At 37.7% G+C, this 16,602-nt stretch overlaps 1 pseudogene; it reads left to right on the top strand.

Moving 5' to 3' along the window:
• Positions 1-358: 358 nt before the first annotated feature.
• On the top strand, positions 359-2,809 carry LOC110543170 (ADP/ATP translocase 2-like; annotated as a pseudogene).
• The last annotated feature ends 13,793 nt before the right edge of the window (positions 2,810-16,602 follow it).

Raw genomic sequence — 16,602 nt, 5'->3', positions numbered from 1 at the left:
CATCAGTGAGCCCTGCAGGTCTCTGAGTGCAGTGAGGAAAGGCAAAGTTGCAGCAGACGCTGGCCAGTTCACAAGCAGATGGGCCACGGTAGAGCTGCTGCTGTCCAGGCTCAGTTCCCATCTTTCCCATCCAGCTTGCAGAAGCAATCAAGACAGAGGTATTCTGTGTTCCCTTCAAGCTCCCCTCGGAAACATATTCCATGATGCAGTTCATTCCTCTCAAATAGGATGGCTTTCCCTAGAGACATTCTTTGAATTCTCATTGTCTGGTGGAAGGCAGATATTTTAGGTCCAGGGATAAAGCTGAACTCCATTTCCAGGATCCCTTGACTCTTAGATTTAGCGTTAGGAGCTGCATATGCAGCCTGTAGAAAAACACAAGCAGAAAGGCAGGCTCCACAAATCACTGGCTTTAACATGCTTTGGCGCTTTCAGACTTCCCAGCATCACCCAGCATGGTACTGCAGATGCTAGGGTAATGACCTGTGTTTGTTCCATAAGTGCTTTAAAAAGAAAAAAAGAAAAGAAAGAAGAAAGAAAGGAAGGAAGAAAAGGAAGAAAGAAAGAAAGAAAGAAAGAAAGAAAGAAAGAAAGAAAAAGAAAATTTCTGTTCCAGTCATTGGTCATTGTGGTGATTATATAATTTCCAATTCTCTCTACTCCTGACAGAACCTACTCTTTTTTTTTTTTTTTTCCTACTAAAAATCATCCTCTCCTGCAAGGGTATTTTTTCTTTTTTAAAAGTGCATTTTTTTACGAATTAAATACTCATAATATTTCTAAAATATTAGATACTCTTCATGAACCAGAGTAAAAAAAGCTGGGAAATCAGAGATGTGTTTACTAAAGAAATATACACATGTACATACATACATACATACATACATACATACATACATACATATATGCACAAATGTTCTGTATATAATTTGCATTTTAGAACCTTGATAATATGGTATGACATCAACAATAATAACTATAAATTCTATTATATATTTAAGAGCTACAACATAATGCTTTAAGCCCATATGCATAGTGAAGTGATTATTACAGTTTAGGAAATCAATATGTTGTATCATAACGTATTGCTTAGTTTTATTTTTAGTGATAAAAGTACCTAGAATCTATTCTCTTGCATATTGGCATACGTAATGCAGTCATATTACCTATATCAATCCTCCTAACTGCAGCTTGCCTTTTGCCTACATCTCCCTATCCCCAACTCACCCAACCTACGTATGCACTAGCCTAACTCTCCTGTGTATTTGAAGTTTTTGTCACTTCATATAACTGACACCATGAATTGGTTTTCTTTCTGCTTCTGACCTATTTCACTTAACATAATGTGCTACCAGTATACCCACATGTTCCCAAGAGGTGGGATCTCCTAAGAATAGAAAAAATAGCAAGATAATGAACTTATTTGTTGAACAATCCACTTAGGAAAACCAAAACAATGAAGACTCAAAAATCAATTGTTTTAGGACCATGTTTCGAATAATAATTATGATAAATTGAGTAAGAAATGGTCTTTGTCTCTAAACAATTCATAAAGAAGAAGTCTCAAACCTGGGACAAATTACTTTGGTGCCTACTTAGCATATCAAAGTGGGCATAGCTGCCAGGTTCTCCCTTATCCCTCAGTTCCTGCCTGTTACAGGGCCATCTTGGCTGACATACCCTGTCCCCTATCCTGAATTTCTCCAGCCCCTCCTCCACTACCCTTCCCTATGTAATCAAATCATTTTCATTGCCTGGCCCTTTCCTTCCTCCCTGTTTTGGGCCTCCTGGATGCCGCACCAGGTTCCATTCTCTCCCCTCTCCCTTCCCCTCCCACCTCTCCTCACATAGCTTAGGGTCATGTCCTCTACCAGATGTCTTTGCCTCTGGCTAGGTTTTTCCAATATCTACAATAAACTATCCTCCATCTTACCTAGGAGCAGACATGTCCTTTCCTTTCTTTTTTCATTGAAATTTATTAAAGGAGACTGTCATTAGCTTATTACAATAGAACAATAATTTTATCAGGTTCACATGTCAAAAGGGAAAATAGTTATGCTTAAGCTGTACAACAAAACTACAACAAAAGCACCATAATGTCCACTTAACATATACTGAAATAATGACTTAGGAATACCTAGCCAATGTCATCAGATTCTTGCTCACCCAAGGCTCTCAACTTTGTCTTCAAAGATAAATACAAGCAGGTCTTTCTGGATTTCGTGGACAATATGACCCAGATTTGACGTTACTTTGCAGGGCATCTGGCATCAGGTGGTGCAGCTTGGACCACATCCTTATGCTTTGTGTACCCTCTTGATTTTGCCCACACCCATCTAGCAGCTAATGTGGGCAAAGCAGAAAGGGAATATAAAGGCCTTGGTGACTGCTTGGTTAAGATCTACAGATCTGATGGGATTAAGAGCCCATACTAAGGCTTTAATGTGTCAGTACAGGGCATTATCATCTACCAAGCTGCTTACTTTGGTATCTATGACACTGCAAAGGAAATGTTTCCAGATCCCAAGAATACTCACATCTTCATCTGCTGTATTACTGCAGTTTTTCATAGCTGTTGCTGGCCTGACTTCCTATCCTTTTGACACAATTTGCTGTCATATGATGATGTGGTCAGGATGCAAAGGAAGTGATATGTCCACAGGCACACTTGACTGCTGGCGGAAGGTGATGCTCACCAGTGATAAAGGAAGTAAGGCTCTTTTTCATGGGCTCATAGGCCAACATTCTCAGAGGCATGGGTGATGCCTTTGTGCTTGTCTTGTATGATGAGATCAAGAAGTACACATAATTATGTCCTACATGTTCTCCCCCAAAACAGACGTGTTGCATAATATACCATATCTTGAACATTTTGGACAGATTCTCTAAGATTGTCTGTTTTTGTCTGTTTTATCAATGGCAACTATCTACCAGTTGGAAAGTGGGAAGCCATACTGTTCATCTCACCAGTTTCCTCTTAAAGACATTTCCATAACTACAATAATGATTGGACTCAATTACATTTTTTTGTTTTAGTAACTACTAATGATAAAAACTGAAGAAGTGAAAAATATCTTAAAAAAATGTAGAGAATGCAGAGAAACCAGGAAAAAAAATGATGATGATGATAATACATGGACTCTACTGACAGAAGAGGAAGGTTCAAAGGAAGTAAAAGTACTTCCTGAATTTAGACCACATTCCTTAAGTGTCAAAGCGAGAAGAATAACATGCTTTCTACTCAGCTAGAATTTCATTAATTTTTTTTTATGATTAGGAAGAATTTTGATATGTACGTGAAGTACAATTTGACTCCAAAGAAAAACATCCTCTGACAGTTTGCCTTTCTTGGTGAATTGCTGTTAGAATACAAGCAGGTCTTTCTGGATTTCGTGGACAATATGACCCAGATTTGACGTTACTTTGCAGGGCATCTGGCATCAGGTGGTGCAGCTTGGACCACATCCTTATGCTTTGTGTACCCTCTTGATTTTGCCCACACCCATCTAGCAGCTCATGTGGGCAAAGCAGAAAGGGAATATAAAGGCCTTGGTGACTGCTTGGTTGGTTTTAGGCAACTTCACAAAAGTTAGAGCTATCTCAGAAGAGGAAATTCAATTGAAAAAATGTCTCCATCAGATTTCCCATTGGGCTAGTCTGTAGGGTATTTTCTTTCTTTCTTTTTCTTTTTCTTCCTTTTTTTAGTTTTATAATGTCATTAGGAAATATTGATTGAATAAACAGCCTTTGACTTATTAAGGCACCAGTTAATTTCTTAAATTCAGGGGAAGTTAAATTCTGCTGATTTTTTAAAAAGATATTTTAAATTTAAATAGAATTACACTATTCCCAACCTTCCTTTCTTCCCTTTTGACCTTCTGAGCCACCCTTCCTTGCACCCCTTCCCTAACTCCCTAAGGTTATCAGCTTCTTTTTCTTTATTATTATATAATATATTATTATGATATATACTATATATTATTATATGTGTTATATATTAACATGATATTATGTATATGTTGTATATGATTTTATGTGTGTATATGATTTTAGAGCTAATTCTCTACATTGGACAAGGAAAAAGGAAGCTCATCCCTGGAAGAGACCAATTTTCTTTTTCTCACCTGTCGTTAGCTGCTTTTAGTTCTTTGTGTAGGAGTGGGACTCTGTGAAATTTCTGCCCTCCACATTAACATGTTTATTGATATTGCCATCATTCTAATCTTCTTTATTCAGCATTTCTAGTAAAGACTGTTTCTAAATGATTTACCAATGTTTTGTTGGGGGTGGCGACATCTCTGAACTAGAGGTCTTGGGTGTTGTAAGAAAGCAGGCTGAGCTTGCCATAAGGAGAAAGCCAGTAATCTGTGTTTCTCCATGGCTTCTGCTTTAGAGTCTTCCTCCTGATTCCTGCCATGCTTGAGTGCCTGCCCTGACTTACCTCAGCAACAGCTTGTTACTTGGAAGCAGAAGATAAAATAAACCCTTTCCTACTGAGTTGCATTTGTTGGTCTTTGTCACAGCAACAGAAATGTAATGAAGACAGGAATGAAATGATCTGAATTTAAAGTCACACAAACATGTTTGTCTTCTGCGTGGTTTACCAATAAATTTTTTAAGTTTAGTTACACAGAGAAGAGTTAGAGCACATGTCCTCAGTGCTCTATCCCCAAGAAATTCTGCATAGCAGAGTCTTAGGTTCTTTACAGTAGCATATCACCAGAGAAGAAATTGTCACATTCAGTTACTTTCAGGTATATGACAAACTTCTCAATGAATTTATAAATAATAACAAAAAGAAGAACTGCAATGCTGTTTGCTAGCAGCATAAAATATTTTAATTCAAGATTAAATGTTTAAAATGTGAATTAAAATATCACTCACTACATATAAATAACAATAAATGAACTATATATTCCATTAACAACACTAAGCATTACAAATAACATTTCCTAAAGATGGATTGCATTTAATCCAGAATTCAGAATTAAGTGGTCACAGTCTGGTTTAAGAAGTGCTTGTGAAAGAAGTTAGTCATAAATTTGTTCACTTATGGAGTAACTGAATCAATGTTTATAGATTATTTTAGTAGGTCTGAAACTAGACACTGGCTCAAGTCCTTAAGACAGGAAAGGGCTGCTGAAAATGCCTTGGAAGAACTTGGCAGGGGTGTGGGAGGGCACTGTAAAGAAGACATCATTACTTAATACCAACACGGATTTTTATCATGGACCTCATGGGTTATAGTCTCAAAGACAAAGAACAGTAGTTTCAGTACAAGCTTTAAAATAAAAACTAAATTTAATTCTCAGCATCTGCTTTGATAGTCTCTGACAGAGCCTTTCAGAGGCCCTCTGTTGCAGGCTCCTGACTTGTTCCCTCTTTTCTCCTTCTTCTGATGTCCATCCTCTTTGCCTTTCTGGAAGGGATTGAGCATTTTAGCAAGAGTCTTCCCTCTTGATTAGTTTCTTTAAGTGTAAAGATTTTGGTAGGTTTATCATATATTATATGTCTATATAAGTGAGTATATATCATGTGTGTCTTTCTGCTTCTGGAATAGCTCACTCAGGATGATCCTTTCCAGTTCCCAACTTACCTGAAGTTGCATGATTTCCTTGTTTTTTATTGCTGAGTATATTCCATTGTGTAGACATATCACAATTTCTGTATCCATTCCTCAGTTGAGGGGCATCTGGGTTGTTTCCAGCCTTGGGCAGAGTTCAGGAAATCTTATGAAGTAAGTGGGAAATAGTAATATCTGGAGAGGACCAGAACTCTGCCAGGAGAGCAACAGAACCAAAAATTCTGAGCACAGGGATCTTTCCTGAGACTCATACTCCAATTAAGGGCCATTCATGGATTTAACCTAGGATCCCTGCACAGGTATAGCCCATGGCAGTTCAGTGTCCAAATGGGTTCCATAGTAATGGGAACAGGGACTGTCTCTGACATGAACTGATTGGCCTGCTCTTTAATCACTTCCCACTGAAGGGGGAGCAGCCTTATCAGGCCACAGAGGAAGACAGTGAAGCCACTCCCAATGAGACCTAATAGACTAAGATCAGAAGGATGGAAAAGAAGACCTCTCCTATCAGTGGACTTGGGGAGGGGCATACATGCAGAAGGGGGAGGAAGGGAGGGATTTGGGAAAGGAGGAGGGAGGGAACTACAGGGGGGATACGAAGTGAATCAAGTGTAATTAATAAAGAATTAAAAAAAAACCTAAATTTAAAACAAAACTACAAGTGTTCTCAAAACGCAAAAAAATAAACCAAGACATTAATTAATTGTAATATATAGATTTTAGTTCGTTTCTTCTTTTTCTTTACATTTTACTTTGTATGTGTACATCTGTTTGCACGTGTATGGGTGGAGGCATGTGTGTCATGGCAGGAATGTGGAGGAGATCACAGGACCACTCTCTGATTTGGTTATCTTCTTTCCAGTATGTGAGTCCTGGGGATTGAACTTAGTCTTCATGGGTTACAGAGAGTGACTTTACACACAAAACACCTCAGTGGTAAATGTACACTTTAGACAGTAATTAATTTAAATGTTGATGATACATTCAGAGAAATTTAGTACAATGCATTTAAATATCAAGCCAATGTCTGATTATAATAAAGAATTACAATTTCTATCTTGAACAATGATAACTACTATTTATTTATTTTTAAAGGTATTTTAAGAGAATCATTAAGTTTTCTGGATAAAGCAATATTTAGATTTTCTCCCAATATAATAGTATGAGCTAAAAAGTGGAAGGGACAAAAAACTAAACACGGCAGTTAAAACAGTTTATAAATAATAACTGCCAAGGATGGAGATACAGCTTTATCCATATGAAAATCAGGATTGTATTCTCTTTAATGCACTGGATTTTTCCATCAAAAATTTAAAATACCCAGAACGACACACATGGTATATACTCACTTATAAGTGGATTTTAGTCAGATAGTACAGGATAGACATACTACAATGCACAGACCCCAAAAGATAAGTCCAATGGGCATCTTAGGCTTAGGAATAGGGGATAGGGAATGTGGGAGGGACAGTGGGATTGGGAGGAGAGGAGGGAGGGACCTATGACCAAGATGAAAATTGAATTAATTAACAATAAAAAACTGAAAAAATAAAGTAACAAGAAGGTATAGTAACAGGTAAATCTGAAGAAAAAAGCACTCAGGAGAAATCTGACTTGGAAAATGTCAAAGAGAGTGCATACAAGCAGGAAGCAAAGAAAGAGAGGAACTAAATGGAGAGTAAGTCAAGGAGGCAGAAAAGATGTTTTGCAACCTTGTTGATCCTCTGTGATATTGACTGTTCTTAATTGTAGCTGCAAAGTCTTTAAAACTTTGTTTCTCTTTATTAAAATTTATTTTTATACATTTAATTAAAATAGAATTATATCAGGTTTCAGGACTGACCGTTTTCTATTAGATAAACAATTTGGGGTGCATGCCTAGAAAAGGCTAGCTAATTCTCCCTGTCTCAGCAGGCATTCATTTCTGTAGCTCTTTCTCTGAAGATAGGTTGCTTTGAAAATTTCCCCCTTCCACATTAGCAAGTCTATTGGTATTACCGATTGTTTATACAGGAATTTCTATGAGAGACTACTTCATAGCTGATTTACTGGAATTCTGGCTTATATAATCTTTCTACCACTCTGTCCTCAAAGTAACCTGAGCCATAGATGTAGGAGCTATGACGCAGATATGTCTGTTCATTGAAGCTTGGATCTGCACAATTTGTTGATCTCTGCATTGTGTCCAGTTGTGGTTTCCTGTAATGGTCTCAATTTACTATAAAGAGAATCTACTTTGATGAGAGGTTATTAGCTATATTTATATGTGGACATAAGAATAAAATTTAAAATGAAGTAAAAAATTATGCTTTCCTAGCATAGTGGGAGTAGTAGATTCTTTTCTAAAGTTCATGACCTCTATAACCCCAGGAAACTGACTAGGTTTCTAGAACCAGACATAATTTCCCATCTATTGAGCAGGGCTTAAGTCTAATTGGACAGATACCTGTTGGTTCCCACGAACACATGAGTGCACTTATTTTATTATCTTGTCATGCTGGTCATTATCTTGGTTCGTAGGTGTTGTTGGATAGGACTATTAATTACCTCACATCCCTGGAAGCTTGCATAGGATTTACGCAACGACGGATGGTAGCACACAAGAAGTTTTCTTGTCAGAACCAGTTTAAATCACCCAAGTCTTAAGTTTGCAGTGCCTTCTGAACTTTCAACTTCTGAGAGGCAAAAACAGGCAATAGGCATAGTCCGTATTGCTTTAGTGGTCACTTGGAGTACTCTAACATATCATTCAAAAAGAGGTGTTGCACACCTGTTACTAGAATTTGTTGTTGAAGCCTCTTGTGGGAAGTATTGTTAGCCCAAGAGACATAAATTCCTTCAAGATGTGTGTGTGTGTGTGTGTGTGTGTGTGTGTGTGTGTACATATATGTCCTGTGTGTAATCCTAGATAAGTATAATTTGGGACTTTATCAAACAACTGGGCCCTGCTCTTATTTGTCCCTTATGCCTTCTTTTGTCTTTACTTCCTTCTCCCAATCTCAGTCAGAGCCCCTACATGTTTTTCCATTTCCCATTTTATATAACCTGTATCCTATATTCCCCTTATAAGACAGCCACTTACCACCTGGACCCTATTCATACTTTCCTGGTTCCTCCATTTACTCCAAGTTATATAGTCCCATCTGAAGATTTGGAGCTAGAAACATAGATGAGCATAAGCAGAGGATGTTTGTCTTTCTAGGTCAGGTCTATCTCACTCAATATAATTTTTTCTACATCTATTTATCTTCAAGTTTCATAACTTCTTTTTCTTTACACTTTTGTATGCCAAGGTGTATATGCATAATCTCTTCTGTATCCATTCATCTGCTGAAGGACATTTAGGCTGTTTCCATTTTTTGCCTATTGTGAATAAAGTGGTAAAAATCATGAGTAAGCATCTGTGGAGTAAGGTGGTGAGTCCATTGGGCATATGTCAAGGAATGGTATAACTGGGTCATATAATAATATAAATTATAGATTTTGAGGTCTCTCCATACTAATTTCCAGAGTGGCTGAACCAATTTGTTCCCACCAATAGTGAATAAGAGTTCTTCATTAAACAAAATCTCACCAGCATTTGTTATGGGTTGTTGTGTTGAATTTTGCCATTTTGTTTTAATTAGCATTTTCTTAATTGCTAAGGAAATGAACACTTACTGAAGTAACATTTATCCATCTTATTTCTTCTATAAGGAATTCTAAGTTTAGACCACAAGCTGATGTTTTAACTGAGTCATTTTTCTCCATAACTCAACAGTATCTAAGTTTTTTTTTTTTTTTGTGCAAATTGTGGATACTAATGCCCTGTCACATGTCCAGTTGGCAAAGATTCCCTTCCATTTGGTGGACTCTCTATTCACCAGATTAATTGATTCTTTAATTGTGCAAAATCTGGTCAGTTTCATGAACTCCTGCTTGTCAATTGCTGCCTTTTATTCTTAGGCAAATGAGGTCCTATTCATAAATATCATGTAGAATATTACCTATATTTTCTTCTAATGATTTAAGTTTTTCAGGTTTTAAATTCAAGTCTTTGATTTACTTAAATCCACTTTTGTGGCAAAAATTATATGTATATATGCATACAGGTCTAACGTAATTTTTCTGCACATGTATGTCCAGTTTTCCCAGCACCATTTGTTGAAGATGCTATCCGGTCTTTCAAATGGTTGTAGTTATGAGCACTCATATCTGGGTCGTATGTTTTATTCCATTGATCAACATATGTGAGTGCCATGTTAATTTTATTACTGTATCTCTATGATTTATCTTTCAATCTATAATAACCTCTAGTATTATTGCTTTTGTTCAAAAATTGTTTTAGCTGCCCAGGACATTTTCTATTTCCATATGAATTTTATTTTCTTCTATTTTTTATTAAGAATATTGTGCTATTTTGCTTAGGATTGCACTGACACTATAAATGGTGTTTTGCAAGGATGATCATTTTCACAATATTAATTTTACCAGTCTATGAATATGAGTTGTCTTTCCATTTTTCTGCTTTCTTTCTCAGTCTTTTTTATTGAGAGATTTAAAGTTTTCATTTTAGCAGTCTTTCAACTCCTTAGTTAAATTTACTCTAAGCTTCTTTATCATGTTTGATTCTATTATAAATTGGATTGTGTCCATAATTTTTTTCTCAGAGTCTTTGTGAAAAAAAAATGCTGCTGGTATTTGTAGAATGATTTTTTACTTCACAAATTTGCTGAACTTGTTGATTGTCTCTAGAAATTTCCTGGTGGGATGTTTTTGTTTTTGAGATAGGTTTTCTCTATGTGTAGCTCTGGCTTTCCTAGAACTCATTTTGTAGACCAGGCTAGCCTCGATCTCACAATGATCTGCCTGCCTCTGCCTCCCAAGTGCTGGGATTAAAGGCATGTACCACCATGCCTGGAAGTTTTGAACTGCTTAACCACAGGGCTATACATATACATACATATACATTCACAATTGAAAGTTTTGTCACTGTAAAACATTATTAATGTACCAACACAAATACAGGTGCTACAGCCTACTACACACCCAAACTCTGTGGTACTTTATCCATAATTACCAGAATATATTAATCTGGTTTAAGGACATAGTGAGCAAAATCCAAGGACAAATGAAACACAAGAGGAAATGATACAGTTAAACAATAGATGATATTACATAAATCTGCACACTGTTTATAATATATTATTTAATATTTAAGTAGAAGAAATGTATTCCTTATTTACTATATAACTGCTTAAAGTATAATAATGTGAATAACAAGTACAGTAACAAGTTGTGATGATTGGTCTCAATTATCAGCTTGGCAGGATTTAGGTATAGGAAGCTCCTCTCTAGCAGTCTTTGGGAGAGCATTTCCAGGGATTACTACGTGAGTGAGGAGGACCAGACTTCAAAGCAGGTGGCACCTTCTAGTAGGTGCCAAAATATAAAAAGGACTAAGGAAAATGCAGTGTGCACCTGTCTGTCTTTGCTTCTTCCTAAATGGGTTTATCTATTGCTGCTACTGACATCCACTCAGCCTTTTCCACTTTCCAGTACAGGCTCAATATCAGAAGCTCTTCAGGAGTGTTTCAGCCCTCAGCACCAGATTGGAACCATTAAGGTCTTCATCTCTATGAGCTAAGTATTTACAAGCTTCTCTAACATGCAGATAGAGCTTGTTGGCTGACCCAACCCCTATAATATTAATCTGTAATAATATTTGTTCTATAATATACGTGCATTCCATTGGTGCTATTCCTGTAGAGAATCCTCACAAATAAGATAACCATGTGTTACCAGCAAGACCTATTCTCTTTTTAGTACTAATTACACATGCTTTTCTAAAGTGAATTTTAGTTCTTTCCCTCCCAATTCTCATCATACAACTTCCTCTTCCACTGAAACAATTTTTACCAACAAGTCTGTGTCCTACTCTCATGCGTGTGTGTGTGTGTGTGTGTGTGTGTGTGTGTGTGTGTGTGTGTGTGTGTCCCATTGAGGATTATTAGAGATGCTTTCATAAGCATGGCTGACTCAGAGATTTTTTTTTTCTCTGTGGCTACACCAGTGAAGAAAATGAGACCCTTTGTCCCAGTGAATATTACATGCCATAATTCCTCAGGAAGGGCTTAAGAGGAAATGTTAATAGGCTTAATCTTTTGCAGGTCTTGTTCAGATAACCATGGCTGCTGTGAATTCTTGCTCCAAAGATATATTTTTGCTACATATTTTACCATTTTCTGGCTCCACCCTAGGGAACCTACAGAACATTTTCTAGCCCTATAGAAACTATCCAGTAGGGAGTTAGCTCAGTTCCAGCTTGATTTCTCTATGCCCTGTGGCAAAATGTGTAGCGTCTTTAGAAGTAAGTTCTTACAAGCAAGTTCTAGTGAGAAACTTGAGAACTATCAATAATTTTCATTGCTTTAGAGGTCTCTCGAGCCTCTGTCATTAATAATTTATAGGAAAGCATCCCACACTTGGCACTTTGGATTTTCATATCATATTCCATGTTTCTGAGATGAGCACTATCCACCTATGAAAGGCATGTCCATCAAACTCTCATTTGTTTTCATATCATGTTTCATACATCCTTAGTTTGTGATATCCTCCTTCCTGTACCTCCTCCTCTTTTCTAGTTTCATGAACTTTCCTATCTTAAACCTTCCCACTACTTTGTATTTTTTCCTATGCTTTCACAGTTGAGCACTGTGCTAAGTCTTCACCAGAGAAGTGTCTCATTGCAATAGAAGATAGTTAACAGAAACTCATAACACTTCAATGTGCCAAGAATAAGTGTTTGTGGAGTGCTTGGCCATTAATGGACCATCTACATCATTCCCTTAAAGGCCCAGGAAATACTGATAGTGGGGAAATTGGAAGAATGCAAGAGCCAGAGAATAGTGAGTTATACAGAAAAAAAAAAAAAGACAAAAGACATCTCTGGACATAATGATACAGCCAACGTTCTCATGAACTACCATATCCTTTTTCTTAAGCCTTCTTTTCTCTCCTTTCCCTCTAGTAGTTCCTTTTTATATTTCTGTACTATACCAGTGCTTGAGGTTAAACACACTGCTGTAAAATTTTATATGATGGAGAGCATCCAGTGCTTGTCTAAGCCAGTGCTATCGCACTCAGTATACTATTTTCAATACTACATTAAAGAGAAATCATATTTTGTGGCTGTTGCAAAGGCTTTAAACCAGCTACTGCCAATATTTTTGGTTGGTAAAGTAGAATATATATGTAATATATATATACATTTATATTACATATATATATTCTAGTTTGCTGTGATAAACAACTCTAACAAAATAGGAGCTTGGGGTGGGGGAGATATTATTCACAGTTAATTACTGATAGAAGTTGGATCAGGAACCTAAGTCAGGAACTTGGATGAGGGAACTGAAGCAGGGCCATAGATAAATGCTGCCTGTTGGCTTGTTCCCTTGGCTTTTCAGCCTACTTTCTTATATAACTCAAGACCACCAACTCAGGAGTGCTATCATGCACAGTGGGCTGGTCCCTTCCACATCAGTCATGAATTAAGAAATTGCGTTATAGACTTGCCTACAGCCAGTCTGATGAAGGCAACTTCTCAACTGCCTGCACCCCAACAATGAGTTTTGCAGAAGGCCTCACTGTACTTATACAACAGAACCTGGTTTATGTCTTTTAAACAAGTAAAAAAAATTGTATGGTAGTTCAGTTAGTGGGGTCCCCCTAGAGGCAGATGCTCTTGCAGACCTTGACATGAGACAGAATTATGTGTACTTTTTGTGACCACTCCAAAATTTCATACTTTTCACTCTTCTGCAGATTTTCTCAACCCCGTCCTCCTTATTTTCCACTTTCTAATTCCCCCATTCAAGAAGCAAACCATGTACCTTTCCCAGGAGTCCCTGTGCTCTTATTTCAGCTACGACCCTCTCAGCCAGATGATAGCCAGATTTAGTCTTTGACTTCCTTCTTATCCAGGATCTCATGTCTATTAGTTTTGGTTTAAATATGGCTTAAAATGTGATGTGTCCAAAAGGTTCATGTGTTGAAATTTAACGTCTGTTAGAAGGTGCTAAGATCTTGGAACCTTTCAATATGCAAGGCCCCTCAGAACATCTTACATCACTAGGGTGGCTGCTTTCAGAGAAATTAAGGGCACTATTCTGAGGACTCTGAGCTCTCTCCAGACTGAGTTGTGAATAAGTATGACTAACTTCTGAAAGCGCCCTGGTTACCAGTTTTTTCAATTGATTCTTTCCTGCTCCATATACAACCTTGCATCCACCACAAGCTCCTTACCAAAGCCAAGCTATTGACAGTAACATGCTCTTGAATCTCCACCGTTAGTGAAATAAACATATTTTCATTATAAAATTATCTTGACTCAGCTATTTCATAATAGTAACAAATTCGATCAGTAATACTATAGTAGAGATATTACATGGCAACCATATCTTTTTTCTTACACCAGAATATTTATTTTGAACTAAACATGTGATTTTTAATCTTGGTTTTGCGGGTTTTAGGGTTTATGAAACCACTAAACTCAGGGAGATATGCCGGTATAACACAGCCTTGATGTGAAGGTCTAAGCTTTGTATTCATAGAACTTTCTTGTGTCCCTCACACCAATCTGATGGGAGTGTAGTTCAGAAGGGGCAGACTTGGGTTCTAATGACTATAATTAGACTTTTTTTTTTAAAAAAAAGAAGTTCTAGCTGTATGTCAGGGCCTACTTTTCAAAACATTTTGAGAAAGCAAAGGCAAGGGGTTAGAAAATTCTGTTAAATTGATGCTACCAAGATTAATGACAGGAAAAAGTCCAGCCTACACTGTGTACAATAAACTCTTCGGCTTGCTGTGTCTTTACTCCAGAATCTGCCCCACATCCATAAGAGTGAAAAAAGTTTTGGTGGTGGTTTTTGTTTTATGTTTTTTTTGTTTGTTTGTTTGTTTGTTTGTTTTGTAGAATACCATCAGACAATAAACCAGAAGTCCACAGCCAGGAAAAGAATTGAGAGGCAAGCCACTGAGAATCCTCAAACTCCTCGTGGAACTGAAATGGTTAAAACTTTTCAGATGCTGCAGTCTAATGGGGACACTAAAACAGAAATTACAAAATTGATTTAATTGCCTTGAGGTGATTAAAGTTGAAAGAAATGGGCTTCTGGTGAACCAGGCTGTTGTTTTTTTTTTTTGAAAGGTAAACTCCAAACTCAGTGTGCTAAGCTCTCTCTCTCTCTCTCTCTCTCTCTCTCTCTCTCTCTCTCTCTGTAGGCAGGTTATAAACGTAATCTATTTTCAGATTTTTAGTGAATTATGGACAGCTTTGGTGTTCATTCCGTAGTCATTCATTCCTCAGTTCTGCTTCACTAGCTCGGAAACTTCTCACTTGGGTGCACAAAGAACAACAACACTAAAGATGAGCTCTCCTGAGGCAGAAATTCCTATGGTGCACACATAAGATTGATGGGGTCAATTGCAGAGTAGTTGCCTCTAATGACTTAAATATTCCCATCTGTGATACAGCCTAATGCAATGGAGACCTAAGAGGAAGGAGTCAGTCAAATGAGACAGACTCCTTATCAATATTGACACAAAAGAGAGGCAAACAGAGTGGAGGAGGGGACTTCAGGGAGTGTTATAAAGCACTAAGATTGAGATTAACAGCTGAAGATAAAATTACCATTTTAAATTAGATATTCAGGAATCAGGTGACTTGTAAAACTTTAACTCTTTCAAGTCTTTACACATTAACCAACCAAATAAATCCTACCTTTCCTGAAGGGACTGTTAGATTATTTGGCAAGTAAATATTTTCATAGAAAACAACACACACCAGTGTTCCTTCTAATGTGCTTGAGTATGGGGGAGAACTATTATTGTCTCTGAAGCGCTAGGAGTTCTTTGCCTCATTTTTTTGGTTTGCTAATGTAATGCTGGTATGCTATCTCCTCCCAGGATGCAAGGTTAGGATAGAGCTCAGAAACTCCAACTGAGATCAAATGAAAATAGAGCAGGAAAGATCATTGAGATGTGTTTATATTTCTAGTTAAATTATAAAATCTCTGCTGGTGCAACATTCACATAGCTGCTGAACAGAACACCAGGAAGGTATCAGGCAAACAATAAATCAGAAACTAAACAACTCTGAATTTGTCACCTGCTTTAATACTCTGAGGTAGAAATTTTAATGTGCTAAGATTCAGCACTTACTTGTTCTTTTTCAAGTTAATAAGCTGAGAGAATAGTTGGAATGGTGGCACATGTCTGTGTCATTCTCTGTCCTGTAGAACCCCTGGGATGGTACTCCAGACTAGGCTATCTTCTGATGTGTGTCCTGTATCCGCCCCTTGTTACCCCCACCTACCTACCCACCCACAGCCACTGCTACCTGGCAGAATGCCATGCAGGATGCCAAGGATTCTGGGTGGGGTGAGATAAAAGGTCCTGAATCTCAGGAACAGCTGGAGTGTCTCAGGGAAGAGGCCCAGGTACTAGGGGCAGCTGTGAAAGAGCTTTTCCATGGAGTGTTACAGTTTAGCTCTTTGAGAATCAGATGGACAACAGTGGCAGTGGAAAGGCAGGCGGTTCAAAGCCTATGACAATACCAAAGTGTTACAGCTCTTGGTTAAGCTGCTGTGCTGAGCACTGCAGGGGTGCAGGTGAAAGCCCATGCCTGAAGAGCTTGCAACTGAGACACAGGCCTGATGAGTCCAGTGGGCCAGAGCACACTGTTTGATTCTCCAGGGTCCTAAGGTCAGAGATACTTGATTTACTTTACAGTGCCCCATTTTCCATGCAGTGACGTGGTCCTATCACAAGAAGGTAAACATAGTACTTGATTATCCTATGAGTGAGAGAATCTCCACTTATAACAGAAAGTCACTGCTCAAAACTAAGATCGCCTTAGCAGGGTAGGGCATTTCTAGGAATTCCCAGATGCTTGCTGGACTGTTTTCCTCATCAGGAAAGAGTCACTCCGGCCTCTAATCTGCCTTTAGTGCTATGTGATGTTCTTTACAAAACCT

This window comes from Meriones unguiculatus, assembly GCF_030254825.1.
Source record: "Meriones unguiculatus strain TT.TT164.6M chromosome 16 unlocalized genomic scaffold, Bangor_MerUng_6.1 Chr16_unordered_Scaffold_43, whole genome shotgun sequence".
Taxonomy (NCBI): Eukaryota; Metazoa; Chordata; class Mammalia; order Rodentia; family Muridae; genus Meriones; species Meriones unguiculatus.
Note: the sequence above shows the minus strand (reverse complement) of the source record. Positions and strands in the feature narration are given on the sequence as shown.